This window comes from Tupaia chinensis, unplaced genomic scaffold (genome assembly GCF_000334495.1).
Source record: "Tupaia chinensis unplaced genomic scaffold, TupChi_1.0 Scaffold000612_1, whole genome shotgun sequence".
Lineage (NCBI taxonomy): Eukaryota > Metazoa > Chordata > Mammalia > Scandentia > Tupaiidae > Tupaia > Tupaia belangeri.
This window is the reverse complement of record NW_006160131.1, coordinates 1,426,871-1,442,304: the sequence shown is the minus strand read 5'-3', so window position 1 is coordinate 1,442,304 and position 15,434 is coordinate 1,426,871.

Below are 15,434 nucleotides of genomic sequence, written 5' to 3'. Positions count from 1 at the left end.
GAGTGCACGCGCCCTATAGCGAAAACCTCTCTCAAAAAAAAAAAAAAAAAAAAAAAAAGAAAGAAAAGAAAAGAAGAAAAGCAGCTCTCTGAAGACATAGGCAAGCCCAAGCCCCAGCCAGATGCTCAGACCTGCAGGACCAGCAGCCGCTGAGGGCCCTTGCAGCACGCAGGTGTCTGGGAGACTCGGTACTGAGACCTACGGACCCGTTCTGTTCTCTCCAACAAGGGCAAACCGGTAACACTAGCAAGCTTGTGCTCACCATGCACTGGACGCTCAGGTCACCGTTCGCGCCAGCTGGTCCCCCCAGTGGCCCGGCCCCGGGGCTCTGCCGTCCTGCTCCCCGGCCAGGGCCCTGGACAGCCTGCTGTGTGCTCACTGGCCATCCACCCAGGCCCTCCCCGCGGAGTGGCGTGTGGGACGGCTCCAGGCAGCGAGCACCCGCGTCGTCTGTCTCCGGGCACTGTGTCTCTAGGGTGGAGATAAATGCTTGGAGGTGAACTGCAGGGTCAAAGGGCGCTGGCACTTTTAATTTGTGCAGCTATTGCCAAATTGCCCTCTGTAGAGGTCATCACTATCTACGGCCCCAAGAAGAGCAGGGCAGCGCCTTCCCCTCCCACCGAGAGGGCACCGTCCACACCGCCTGCCCCTTCCTGGCCAGCCTGACGGCAGGGAAGGGTCTCCGGGTGCTCTCTGTGTGGCTCTGGTTAGCAGAGAGGTGAGCGTCTTTTCCCACCGGGGAGGCTGAGTGGGGCCACTTCAGGACGGCAGAAGGGCTGTGGGAGCCAGGCCCTGAGTGGGAGAAGGAAACGCGGTCCAAGCTAGGGGACAGCCAGGAGCAGACGAGTGCCCTGGGGCGAGGGGCCAGGTGGTTTAGGCGCTTTGCCCGGCCTTGGTGTGTGGGGCAGGCCTGGAGAAGGCAATGCTGGTAAAGGCAAGAGCCTGAGCAGTGGCTCAGAGGGGCCCCGGGGAGCCTGGACTGGCCCCTCTCCTTACCTGGCTCCCTGACTCCGGAATGCCCTGCTGCCAGGCTGCGTCCTCTGCTTCCTCGAGGGCTGGAGCCAGACTGCTTCCTGGGAAGGGGAGTCCCTGCTGTGCAGGAGCATCGTCCAGGGTCCCCACAGGGAGCCTGCCCCCAGCCTGCACTGAGGTGGCCCCATGGCCCCTCTCCACCCCTCGGCCTCCCGGTCCTCCCGCCCACCCGGCAGCAGCAGGGCCAGCGTCCATCCTCATTAGCACGGTTCAGTGGCCAGCGCTGGTAATTGATCTCCCTCTGGCCCAGTGTGGACAGCGGCTAATGGGGATGAATGGGGCGGGAGGTGCCGCGGGGGGACGATCACGGATCACCGAGGCCCACACAGGAGGAGGCCGGCAGCAGGGAGCAGGCCCGAGGTTCAGTGGCTGTCCGTGGCTGTGGCTGCGCCTGCCCTGGAGTGGCATGTGGGAGGGCTGTGGGCCCTGGGACCCCAAGCTTGGGCCAACGGTCCCGGGTGTTATGTGTGGGGGGGAGGGAGGGGCTCTGAAGCTGGCGGCCGGGGAGTAGAGGGCCTGGGGGTGGCGGGGAGGGTGGTGAGGGTGCAGACCAGGGGCAGGAGCTGTGCCCAGTCTCTCCTGCAGTCCGTCTACACACAGCTACTGAGTGCCCGCCGCGTGGGCACTGCATGGTGACAAATGCTCAGAAGGAAATGAGCAGGGTGGGCCGGCCCCGTGGCCTGGTGGCTGACTCAGTCTGCGGCTCCGTGATGTACTGGAGGCCCAGCCCGGGCAGCAGCGTGGAGTCCACCACAGGGTAAGGGGTGGGCAGGGCCAGCTTCCAATTCAGCAGATACACTTACGAGTGTGTGTGTGTGTGTGTGTGTGTGTGTGTGTATACATCTTTTTTTCTTTTAAAGAAATTTTTGCTACACCGCACATGCCTCACCAGAGAGACAGAGACAGAAAGTGAGAAATCACCCCTGGGGGGGATGGCCAGTCCACAATCCCTTCTCCATTCTCCTCTCAGAATTTTGGGCACACATGCATACGCGCCTGGAGTGAGTTTAAACCACCGGGTCTGGGACTCGAACCACAGGCGACTACATGGGAGTCCAGCGACGTAACCATTTCACATCTGCTGGTCCCCAGTTAAGCAGATATTTAATAAACATTTATTAAATTGAAGGAAAACTCCATTTTCCCCCTGCCCAGTCAGCCTGGGTCAGGTGGTGTCGCTGTTCGAGTAAGACTTGGGTGGGCATCTCGAAGAGACGTTTGTTGAGAAAGCACCCGGGGACCTGAAGCGGAAACGGTGGCCCACCCTACCGGGAAGACATGTTTAACTAGAGGGCAGAGGCGAGGGCCAGGTGCTCAGCTGGGATGACTTGCCATCGTGACCTTAGCGCATCTGTGGGTGTCGCTGAAATATTTTTGTCGTTTTATTTGCCAGTAATGGGCGGTTCCGGCCAAAGGCAGCTGTCACCATCTCATTTTCTGAGGGGAGAATCCCCGAAGGCCATTCAGAGGTTGACCTGACACCACTCCACGCCTCCTGCCTGGAGTCTAGGGCTGAGCAGCAGAGACAGGACAAGACCCAAGGCCACCAGCCTGTCACTGGGGAATGCTCCGGAGCGGGGGGAGGGGGGGTGGCCCTCTGCACTGGTGGTCAGGGGCTGTCGGAGGTGGGCTGGGCCAGGGTGGCCGAGCAGGGTAATGACCGGCCATGGCAGGGATGAGGCATTGGGGACCCTGGTTTCTGATCCTGGGCCTGCAGGGAGTTGGGGCTGGACGGGTAGGGCGTAACTGTCCCGTGCTGGGGGGCGGCCAGAGAGAGAGGATGAGGTTGAGGTGGGGGAGGCACGCAGCCCCCCACCCTGCGGAGGACGCCCCAAGGTTACCTTGGCCTGTGGCTGGGCTCGCAGCAGCCAGCAATGACAACAGCGACTGCAGCCTCTCCGCGTTTTATTATCATTCAAATGAGGACGTGGAGAGCTGTTTCATTTGATTGGTAGAATAATAGGACCCATTTATCTACCTTCTCTCAACCTTTCATATCTGTTTCACTATTTTATGGGATCGCATACATCATAGTAAAGGCAAAAATGTATTTTTTTTCCCTTGACTTGGGGCTGGGGGGGCCGTGGGGTGGGAAAGAGGCTCTCAGCGTGGCTGGCAGGAGCTGAAGGAAATGAAATCGAAAAAGACTATTATTGGTGACAGACAGTTACATCTGAAAGGCGGGCGCGGACGGGGCTGAGATGGGACATCTGGCAGCCACCAGCTCTGGGTCTGGGAGAGCAGAGGCTGAAGGCCGCCCGAGGGCAGGCAGCGGGAGGCGTGGGAGCAGGGGTCCTCCAGGGAGGCGGCAGTGGCCCCCTGCTGGGAACGGCTGGCTGTCACACTGGGCTGCCTGGCCCCTAACACGCCCACCCCCACCCCAGCTCAGGTCCCCTGTGCCCATGGGCGCCAACCCCGCCCACCCTAACAGTATTACTACTAAGTGATAATACTTAGGTCTGTAATTAAGAGTTTTTTCCTCTTGGGGCTGGTGGGTAGCGTGGTGGCTAAGGCGCTGGATTCCCACATTGGGGACCGCGGTTCAAGTCCTAGACCAGCCAGCTTTCTTGTTTTCCCTTTCCTTCTCTGTCTCTCTTCGGTCAAATAAAAAAGAATACTAACAAATGGAATTAAATAAATAATTCTTTAAAAAACATTTTCTTCCTGTTGATTTTACACACGTTGTCTTAAGGGGCAGTCTCCCCTGTGGTGGCCTTCCCTTTCTCAGTGTCGCCCGGTACCGCTCAGCATCTCGTGCCCCACTCTGTATCCGATACACGGGCCCAGAGCCCCGACACTGCCAGGGTGCTGCTGTTGACGGCTGCCCTGGGCTCTAGCCACCCAGCGTCCCCTGGGAGACTGCTGGGCTGGCTTCCAGCTTTCCACAGCTGCAAACTGTGTCCACGGGGTCCATCCAGAACGGTCCTCTCCTCCCGAGAAGCCCTGCAGCCGCTCCCTCCTGTCTGCCCACCCGAAGCTGCTTCCAGAGCTCTAGGCCCCCTCCCCGACGTCTCCCGGTGGGGGATCTGTTACGTGGTCTGTGAGCGCTCCTTCAATACATCACGATCTCGTGGGGCATTGCCACGGGGGCCAGACTCTGCTCCTGCTCAGCCAGAGGGGCGGGCCACCCACGGACCATTCACCGGCCATTGGTGATCCACCTTTGTTTTTCTTAACCTGCCAAAGGGCACGTGGGATCCCTGCGGTCGGCTGCGGGACCTGCTCCCTTAACCGTGAGGCGGGCCCTCCCTTTCCTAAGGACACGTGAACTTACCGGAGAGAGCACGCCTCACTTCCCCCTCCATTTCTCTATCTCCTCAGGAGTTCGGCGTTTTCCAGCTGCTGTGGCCAGGACTCAAACTGCAGCTGGCCAGGTGGGGCCCATGCCCTGTCACAGGGCTTCGCCGCGCCCCGTGGGGCTGCCCCCACCCGGTTTTCACTGCGATGCACTGGACGGGGCTGCTGTAAACACCAGCTCCTCGTTTCAGGGGGTGGCACGTGTTTCCTTTCTCTTGGGTTCACGCCCAGGAGTGGAACTGCTGGCTGGTCACGGGGTACATTTGAGGAGCGGCCAGACCGCCCCCCACAGCCGCACCCTTTATGCCCCAGGAGGTGAGAGGGTTCCGATCTCGATCTGACTCTGGTTCCGGCCAGCCTGCTGAGAGAGGTGGCTTCCTTTCTTTTTTAAATGTTTCTTCCTTTCTTTCTTTCTTTCTTTCTTTCTTTCTTTCTTTCTTTCTTTCTTTCTTTCTTTCTTTCTTTCTTCTTTCTTTCTTTTTATAATTATTTTATTTAACTTTATTTATTATTATTGTTACTTTCCAGTTTGATCAGACAGACAGACAGACAGGCAGAGAGAGGGAAAGTGAGAAAGCAAGCCACCAGATTCAGGACCTGAACCACGGTCGGCCATGTGGGAGTCCAGCGCCTTTAACCTTCACACCGCCTGCCGGCCCCATGTTTATTTATTTCTTGACAGAGCGGTGCCCTAGGCAGGGCTCGCTGTGTGGCCATTCTCCCCACGACCTCACAGCCAGCCGGGATTGCAGGGGTGGGCTGACCCAGGATCCAAACCCTAGCCTTCCGTGTGGCTCCAGCATCGCGCGACACCCCACCACCTGCCTCGCCGGGTGGGACCAGGGTGCAGGCCTGGGCATGTGCGGGCCCCAGGCCCTGGCGAGGTCCCTTGGAGGCTGGGGGGTGCCCTGTTTGCCTCAGGGCAAATGTCCAGGTGGAGGGTGAGCCCCCAGGGGGCTGAATGTGGAGGCACCCGGACCTTGTCTCTTGGCAGGCGAGGCCCTAGGTCCCTGCACCTGGAAGGGAGGGTGGCAGGACTCAGGGAGGTGAGGCGGCTCAGAGTGGGTACCCACGACAGCCCCGTGAGCTTCCCAGCCCTGGGGCCCTGGCAGGAGCAGACAGTGCCCCAGGAACGCCTGGAGGGGCCTCCCAGTTGTGAAGGGGGAGGCCACAGCCAAAACCGTCTTGGCCCTTGTGAGCAGAGACCAGATGGGGACAGACACCTCATCGGCTGCCAGCACCGAGCGATGACAGCCAAGGCCCAGGTGTCCCAGTGTGTGTCTTCGGGGCGCCAGAGGGCACAACGCCGACTGATGGCCCGTCTGCCGGGTCCCCGATGTGATGACATCATCCACGTTCGCTGGAGTCTGGGGACAAGGAGGAGGGGATGGGGGGAGCCCTGGACTTCCTGAATTTAAACCCTAAATGCTGACCTGACCAGGACAGAGGTTTTGCCTCTGGGCAGAATGCAGAGATTCAGCCTAAAGCGGAGTGCAGGCAGCAGAAAGTGAGGTGGTGTGGGCACACTTGGGTGAGTGGCCCGAATATTCACACCCACAAGCCGTGGCTTAACCCGGAGCCGTGACCGAGCCTCCCACAGGGTCACAAGGGCAGCCGGCCGGTGGTGCTTCCGCCGACTCCAGCGTGGACTCAGCAGCCCTCCCTGCCTGCCCCCGGGGCCGTCCACCTCACCCGTGTGGGTTCTGGGGAGTAGAGCCATCGGCTTTCTGCACCTGGGAGCGCCTGTCCAGGGAGCAGAGCCCAGGAGGATAGAAGGAGGCGGCCAGGGCTCCGGGGTGGCCTATGTCACAGGCAGAGCTAGGTCAGGGCCGTCCGGACGGGGAGGCAGGGAGCCCGGAGTGCTGGTGCGGGGGGCAGACTGGCCAGCAAGTCCTGGTGGGCTCCCTGGCCGCACTCCCAGCTCCTGGAGCCTTCGAGTTCTCACGCAACATGGTGGGTGCCTCAGTGCCTAGGCCCTGCCTCTGTCCCCTATGTGACACTTGCCCAGGAAACCTCCGTCCCCCAGCAGTTCAGGCAGGACTGATCCTGGCCTCCAGCCACTGGGGGTGACCCAGGCAGGGCTAACCCCTGCACAGGAGAGGCCAGCTGTCTGCTGGGGGCTGCCCAGTGAGGCCCTCTGTGCTACCTAAGCTGGCCCAGGTTCACAGTTCACTTCCCAGGGCCCCCTGACTGTCACCTCCAGCTCCTTCTGGTTTGAGGCTCACCCCGGTGAGTCCTCTTAGAAAGGCCTCCCAGGTCCCCTCCACAGCAGCCCGACGTGCTGGCCGGCCACTGCCACTGCACTTGAGCCCTGGCCGCACCTTCCCCGAGTCGGCCCCTCTCCTGCAGGCACTGTGCGTTCTCTGCTCCCGGGCGGAGCACCAGGCCAGGCTCTGCACTGCACCCCAGCCCCAGTACAGCACCCCCACCCACAGACACTCAGAGTCCTGTCTGGGAACAGCACAGCGAACTCCCCCCACCCCCAGCCGGGCGGTCTCCATGGCTACAGACTCAGGCACGGGGACGTTCTTAGACTTTCTAAAACTAACCTGGGGATTCCTATTTCGAGCCCCCACTGCAGTAGATTCGTATAAATCTGGTCAGTTGTTCTGGGCAATCTGAGGTCTCCTCACGTTTCAGTCGCTCCCTTCTCGCTAGGGGGCACCTAGGTGTGTGCGTGATGGGGCACAGGGTCAAGGCCTGGGAGGTGGAGCTCCCCTGCACCTGGGCCCACATCTGGGGCGCTCCTGCCTTCCGGAGGCCTCGCCCTCCACACTGGCTCCTGCCAAGGTCCCCAGACCTGCCTGGTCCAGGGAGATGCCCGCCACACGCCCCTTCCTGACCCTGGGTCCTCTGCTCAGCTAAGGGCCAGCTGGTGACCATGTCACTCAGGACATGCATTCGGCCTCCCTGGGAGCCGTGGAGACCCTCCGAGCGGCCCAGGCCTGTCAGTGTAGACCCTCCCAAAGGGAGGGGAGGGTCGTCCTGCTGGCTGGGGGCCAGATGGGTGGCATCCCCGTGGGCCTCACTGAGAGGCACACCCTGCCCGGGACCCCCAAGTCCTCCACTCAGGGCAGGCTGCTCTCCCTCCTGGCTGTCCAGAGCTCCCCTGTTCATACTCTCCCATGTGCGTGTCCCAGCTGCCAGCGGTCTGGGGATGTGAACCGGGTGTGCAGGGAGGCAAGGGCCAGGGCGGGGCTTCCTCTTGCTTTAAGGAGCAGCAGGAAGGGCAGACTCCGGGCATAGTCAGATGGAGGCTGTGGCCGCCCTGCTCCAAGCCCTGAGGGTCCCCGGCAGCTCCGGGAAGCAGCCAGCTGGGTGGGGCCGGTAGGCGACTAGAAAGCAGGTTTCCTGGCAGCTTCCAGCCTCCGCATGCCCTGACCCTCACGACTGGACCTCCCCACCTCCACTGCAATTATGATTTAAGTCCAGGGAGCCGGTGAGGTGGTGTGGGCTTCCTGAGCCTGCAGCCGCAGGGCCCCAAGGGCTGGAGGGGGACCCATGGGACCCAGGACACGGGGGTTTGGGGTGTTCCAGGGAGGTATCAGAGCCGAGCCGGCAGCCAGGGATATGAGGCCGGTTCCATACGCTCAGGGCTTCACCGGCCAAGGGCGGCCCTCAGATGGCGGGGGGGATCCCCTTGGGGTTCCGTGGCCCCGCTGTGGCACATCACGCCGCGCCCTTGGGATCCAGGGGGCTTTGAGACATGGGCGCCAGGCAGGTAGGCGGGTTCTGTGTGACTTCCAAGAAGGGATTTAAAGAACATGAGACTTACATGAAAAAGTCAGGGGCTCACAGAAATCCTGGACTGCCAGCTTTTAAAAACTGGTCGTCACCTCTAGGCCCTTCCACAAGCCAAACTCCGCTGCGGCCAGCTTTGAAAGAGGCTGTCACCGCCTTAGCCACAGCCCTGCGGCCTTCACTCACCCAGGGCCTGAGACCCCTCTGCATGGAGCACCCCCAGGCTCGGGAGCCCGTGGCCCCGCCGCTCTGTGGGCGTCTGGGGGCGGGGACACTCCCCTCTCGGTATTTTTGTATGTTGCCGTCTTGCCAGGCCTGGCACAGGGGGAGTTAATGAGCACATATCCTTCAACAGCTGAAGAAGGAAGGAACAGTGAGCTGCCTCTTGGGAAAGGTGAGTCCAGGGCTGGGTGTGGCCTGTGGTTAAAGGGGCTGGATCCCACATGGCTGACTACAGGCAGCGCGAGCCCTGGACCCGCTGTCTCGAGGAATACACCGTGTGTCCATGTGTGCATGTCAAAAACTCCAGAAGGAACGGAGACAAGCTTGCTCGTGAGCGTCCGAAGCTTTCTCCTTCTCCCAGTCTCTTCCTGGTGAGCACACATGCTCTCTGGAAAAAGAAAAAACAAGTCTGAATTGCTGGCCAAGGAAGCAGAAGTGTGGAGTCGGGGCCCCCTGAGGTGTCCAGGGCACTGGGGGTGGGGTGGGGCTGAGGGCAGGGAGGAGGCCCAGGCCGGGGAGCTGGGACTAGAGCCTGCTGGCAGCTCCAGTCACCTGTGCTCTGACAAACTCTGGGCTCTTTAAAGTCCGTCCAGGCCCGTCCAGGCCCATCAAACGGCTCTTCAAGGCTGGGGGGGAGAGGGGGACTTTTATAAAGCATTTATAAAACAGCTGCATTTATAAAGCAAGTGACTTTAGAGCTTCCACAGGTCGTGTGGCCCAGAAGTGACTTTGCCACAGGTCTGCTTCTGTGCCCATCCCTTCCTGCCCCTCCCTCAGCAGTGATGTCTTGCTAAAGCCACCTGTCACCTTCTCTAGTGGTGGCTGGGTCCCTGGGGGGGTCCCTCTTAGCCACTCACCATGTTTTAAATAAGTTTTAAAAGGAAAAAAAAATATGAAATGACTGTTTGCTTTGCCCAAGCAAAATCCATTTATAAAGTACAGCACTTGTTTAAGAAAAAAACAGCAGCTATTGACAAAATATAAGAAAATAAATTAAAGCAGCAGGTCCTTAAAAGGACCCTGTCCGGTAATTTGATTTCCCCCTTCTTCCCTCTAAGGCCAGAACGACACCATCAATCTTGCCATCCCATAGGCCGCCTCGTTACGGCTTCTTCTTAAGTGGAAAGAAAAGGAAAAAAATGGAAAAATGAGTGTCACGCGTAGCCCCGTCACCTCCCACCCCACGACCATTCCCGCAGGGATCCTGTTCCCCGAGCTCCAGCCTCCTCACCCTCCAGCAGCCCCGCTCTGGCCCCCTGCCCCAGCTGTGCCATCTGGATGGGAACAGTGAGTCTGGTCAGCACAGGCTCCCCCTACCCCTGCCCCCCACCCCCTGCCACCTCCCACAATGCACAGACCCTGCGGGACCCTATCTGAGCCCCTGGTCCACAGCTGGGGCGGGGGTGGCTTTTCAAACAGATGTCACATCCTGACAGCTCTTCCCAAATAACCGGTGATGTTCATGAGAAAACATGGCGGGGCATGCGTGTGCATGTGAGTGCAGACACGCACACGCGAGTGACCCCACTCTGTGCACAGACCCTGCTCCCAGTACGTGCAGGCTCAGGTAGAGGGGTCTCCCATTCCCCTTCATGAGCCCCCCAATTGCTGCCCTTGAGTGGCTGCGATCCCTTCGCACCGGTGCCTGCCCTACTTTGGTGACCCCCGCCACCGCCTTTATGACAAGTCAGATCTGTTAGAAATCAAACCAGCCCTAAAGGCAGTCCCAGCTGTTAGACTCAAGGCCATGACACGTCCTTGGCCAAGTCACCGCACCCTGTAAGTTTCCCACCCAGAGTGAGGTCGATAACACCCAGGGGGTCTGTGAGAATTGAATGAGCAGCCACATGTAATAATAATAATAATATTTTATAATCGAGCACCAGCTCAGTGGCTGATCCTGAGTTATAATTCTTTTCTGACATTAGCAAATGAAATCTTTAGTTCATATGGCTATCAGCCTTATTTTACAGGTGAGAAAACAGAGGTGCAGAGTTAGGGTAATTGCCTTTGGCCTTACAGCTAGTAAGAGGGAAGAAACATTTTTTTGGGGGGGATTCAGAACCCACCTTCCCCCTCCGCCTGCTAGTCCCATCTCCCTCAGGAAAGGTCTACACTGAGCGTGACCTTCGAGGGAGGCAGCGACGGTGCCTGCCTCCCGCCATGAAGCCTGGGGCAGCTTGTCCTGTGTGGGAGTAGACCAGCTGGGGACCACAGCCCCAGCCTTCAGACCCTATGCTCTTACACCTAGTTCCCCGGCTTCCTGTGGGTTCTGGGAGCCCAGATATACCTTCCTTTTTCGGTTAGTGTGGACAGAGTCCAGCTCTGTAGCTTGCCGTCCCAGGACTCTACCTACAACACGAGTGAGGAGATGGACGCACCAGGAGCGGCTCACGTTTCTGGGGCGTTTCCTACGTGCCGGGTCCGAGAGCTTCGGAGCTCCGTACACACACCATGCCTCTCCCTTGCCCAGCTCCTACCGCTGTCCCTGTTTTGTACAAGAACACTGAGGCTCGGATACATTTGGATTCTCACCTGACATCACGCAGCGAGGAAGAGGATCAGTGGACCCAGACAGCCTGAGCGTATGTCTGTCCGTCCTGACTTAAGAGGCGCTGACCACGCGCGGGCTCCAGCTCCGTGTGCACACGCGGCAGCAGGCCAGCTCCCGGTGAGAGGGAGGGAACACACGCCACGCTGTCTCGCCCACTGAAGGCAGACTGAGACCTGAGCGGAGTGTGTGGATTAGCGACTGGGAGTCTCCAAAGAGACCAGACATCAAAATAACACCAAATCGGTGGGACCAGCAGTTGGCGTAATGGCCATGTTGCTGGACTCCCACGTAGTCGACCGCAGATCGAGTCCCGGACCCCATGGCTTAAACTCACACCGGGCACGTGTGCATATGTGCCCAAGATCCCGAGAGGAGAATGGAGGAGAAGGGATTGTGGTGTGGCCATCCCCCCTGGGGGGTGATTTCTCGCTTTCTGTCTCTCTGTCTCTCTCTGTCTTCCTGGTGAGCGCACTCGCCCTATAGCAAAAACCTTTCAAAAAAACAATAACACCAAATCGGTGGCAAGTTTACTATTTCCCCCCCTCCAGTAATTCCTGGGCAGAATTCAATGCCGCTGGAGACCTTGACGTGGGTATTGGCATCTATGAAGAGCGCCCAGAAAAAGCCCTCTCTTCTGGCTTCAGGACCTGGAAAGGAGTCTCCTGTGGTTCGAAGTGCAGGTTTCCTGTTCTTTTCTTCTCCATTCGTCTCCCTTTTCTCTGTTCTCTCATGCTGTGCTGCAGCCCCCAAGTAGCTGTGTGGTGGCGACAGCACCAGGGACGGAGGGAACCCAAACCGGGAGGAGGGGAATCTTCCTCTCCAGTAGGAGTGGGCAAACCCCTGCCGGGCTAATGCCTCTGCTGCCTGGGTGCGACGCCTGCGGACGCGGGAAGGGCATGGCAGAGTACAGCTAGGAGCCCTGGTGGTCTGGCCTAAGGACTGCCAAAGGGGACCCAGTGGACTGGAAAGAACAGGGCAGTCACAGGGAGGGAGGAACTGGGCTTAATGAAGTCCTGGGCTCCCCATAAACTGTACGTGATCCAGCCCCAACTTCCGTTCTGAGACCTGAGACCTGAGACCTGACTGTGGAATAGACTCCCTCCCGAATCCCACTTTGGTCATGGCATGTGCTCATGTGGGACAGAGCCAAATAGCACTGTGAAAACTTTGAAAATCGAGCCAACATTGGAACTACAACCCTCAGGAGGCGCTGGTGGGAACTTGTGGCCTGAACTCAGCTGGATCATTTGCCTGCTAATAGAAAATATCCAAGTTACTTTATATAGGAAGAACCAAGAAAATCTCCGTTTACTTGGGAAAAGACACTGATGTGAAAATGACTTTGCTGAGATATCAGGCAAAGACTTTACAGTAAATGCTATAGTTTGGATGTTTCCCGAAATCCACAGGACTTGGTCATATGATACAGGTGTTGAGCGAAACCCTTTATAACGTGCCAGGGTGGTCTTAGGTATGATAAGCTCCCTAGGGCAGAGCCCGTACGAGTGAACTAGTTTCATAAGAGGGGAAAGGAGGCAGAATAGCAGAAATTGGTGCTCTGTTCAAGACCCTGCGTTCTGCTGGGGAGCCTCACCAGAAGTTGGCCCTGGACCCTAGACACATGAATGAACTGAATAAACCTCTTTTTTCTTTCTTTCTTTCTTTCTTTCTTTCTTTCTTTCTTTCTTTCTTTCTTTCTTTCTTTCTTTCTTTCTTTCTTTCTTTTTTGGGGGGGGGTAAATCACTCAGTTTCAGATGTTCTGTTAGCAATGTAATAACAGACTAAGACAGGCAGCTATGACAATGTTGGTCCGATTGGTAAGGGAAAACACTCTTGAAACAAATGGAAAAACCTGAAGTCTCAGCTAGAAATAGAAGATGTCAAGAAGAACCAAATAGAAATTTAGAACTAAAAAACACAGTTAACAGATAAAGAAAGAACTCACTGGAAGGGCTCAGTAGCAGAATGGGAACGGTAGAGGAAATGGTAAGCTTGAAGATAGACCAAGAGAAGCCATGCGATCTGAGAAACAATGAGAAAAAGGATTAGAAAAAAGTAACAAAGCCCTGGGGAACTTGTGGGGCAAAGGGAAAGGTCTAAATTGATAACACTGGAATCTCAGAGGAAGAGAAGCAAGAATGGGACCTGGAAAATATTTGAAGAAATAATAGAGGAAAATTTTCAAATTTGGTGAAAACATAAACCTACGTATTTAAGAAGCTCCGTTTATTCCTGAACAGGATAAACTCAAATAAATCTACGTCCAGATGCATCATAATAAAACTTCTGAAAACTCGAGACAAAGGAACGTCTTGAATATAGCCAGAGAAAACTGACACATATCCTGGAGAGGAATGATTTGAAAGACCGTCGATTTCTTACCAGAAACCAGGAAGGCCAGAAAGGTACAGATGGCATTTTTTAACATGCTGGAAGAACCTCCAACTCAGAACTCTTTAGAGGAACTATCCTGCAGGAAGAAAGGAAAAATGAAGACATTCTCAGATAAGAATGCTAAAAGGATTTGTTGCAAAACTAAAAGATGTCTAAAATAAGTTTTTAAGACAGAAAGAAATAATAGAAGAAAACTTGAAATATAAGGAATAAATGTAAAGCAACAGAAATAACAAGTATTTCTATAGAAATAATAGACAATTCTCCTGTCAAGCTCTTTAAAATACATCTGAGTTAAAAATCTATATTATGGTCTGGTAGGGTCTTGATATATATAGGTGGAATACAGAAGATAATTATAACATAAATGGGGGAAGATAAAAGGATCTATAGAGAGAGGTACATTTTCTTTTTTTCTTAATTGCGAGGGGTACATACACTCACCAGAGGGAGAGACCCACATACACAAACAGAGTGAGGGAGAAAGCACCCGCCAGTGGGGTGGGCAATCTCATCTCCTCCACTTAGCCATGCTGTTGGGATTCGGGGCACACAGGCACGCAGACCTGGTGTGTTTTTCAAGCCACCAGGGACAGGAGTCAAACAAAGGTTAGCCATGTGGAATCTGGTTCTCTTAACCACTAGCTACAGGGCCAGACTTATAGGGGTACATTTTCTGCATTTCACTTGAGGTAGTAAATAAAATGTTAGTCCTACGTAGACTAAGATTAAAGTTAAATGTGTGTTATAATTCCTATAGTAACCATTAAAAAACTTACTGAAAGATATAGAGTAAGCAAACAAACAAAACCAAAACAGAGAAACTAAAGTAAAATACACTCACAGGCAAAAAAGTACATATAGATACATACATATATAGATAGATAGATAGGTAGAAATATATAGATGTGTGTGTGTGTGTGTTTGTAAATGTAAGCCTTGGTCCCTTGCTGGAGCTGCAAGAGTGAACCACCACACCTGGCACTTAATTACTTATTTATTTGTTTATTTGCAGTAGGGGTTTTGTGAACACCGGAAAGAGAGAGAGAGGAAAAGTGAGAAAGCGTCTTCCCTAAGAAGGATGGCTGCCCCACAGTCCCTTCTCTTCCATTCTCCCCTTAGGATTTTGGGCACAAATGCACATGCATCCAACATGTTTTTCAAGCCATTGGGTCCAGGACTGAACCGCACAGGCAGCCATGTGGGATCCAGCCACCGTAACCACCATGCCATCAGTTGGCCACAATCGGTTCTTTTCTTAAACAGTCTCACAATGTTGACCAGGCCAGTCTCGAGCTCACAATGCTCCTGCCTCAGCCCCTTGAGTCACTGGGATCATAAATATATGCTACACACCTGGCCTTCCAGGTGGCCTAGGAATCGAATCCATCCCATGTGGCCCCAGCCTGTGGGGGACAATGTCTCAGCACACACCCCTGTAACCAGGCCATCTGCCCAGTTCATTGTTTCATTGCTGTTGAGTTTTGAGAGTTCTTTATATACTCTGGATACAAATCATTTGCTGGATTAGTGGTTTGCAAATATCTTCTCCAAATCTATAGCTTGTCTTTTTTACTTTCAACAGTCTTATTCTCAGAGCATAAGTTTTAATTTTAATGAAGCCCAATTATTACTTCTGTGGATTGTGTTTGTTTTTTTAAAGAAATTTTTAAAAGAATTATTTTATTTAACTTTATTTATTTTTAATTTGACCTGAGAGGGACAGAGTGAGAGAAAGAGAGACAGAGAGATAGGAAAAGTGAGAAAGCAAGCTGGCAAGTCTGGGACTCAAACGGTGGTCAGCCGTGTGGGAGTCCAGCGCCCTTACCCACCACGCCACCTGCTGGCCCCTGGATTGTGTTTTTAACATCATGTCTAAGAACGCTTTGTCTATTCCCAGGCCACAGAGATTTTCTTGTATGTTTTCTTCCAAAGGTTTAATCCTTAATTTAGAGTTAATGTTTGTATGAAGTGTAAGGTTTAAGTCAAAATTTCCTTTTTTGGGGACCAGCAGTTAGCGTAATGGCTATGTCGCTGGACTCCCACGTAGTTGACTGCAGTTCGCGTCCCGGACCTGGTGGCTTAAAACTCACGCTGGGCGCGTATGCATGCATGCCCAAGATCCCGAGAGGAGAATGGAGGAGAAGGGACTGCGGCGTGACCATCCCCCCGGGGAGTGATTTCTCGCTTTCT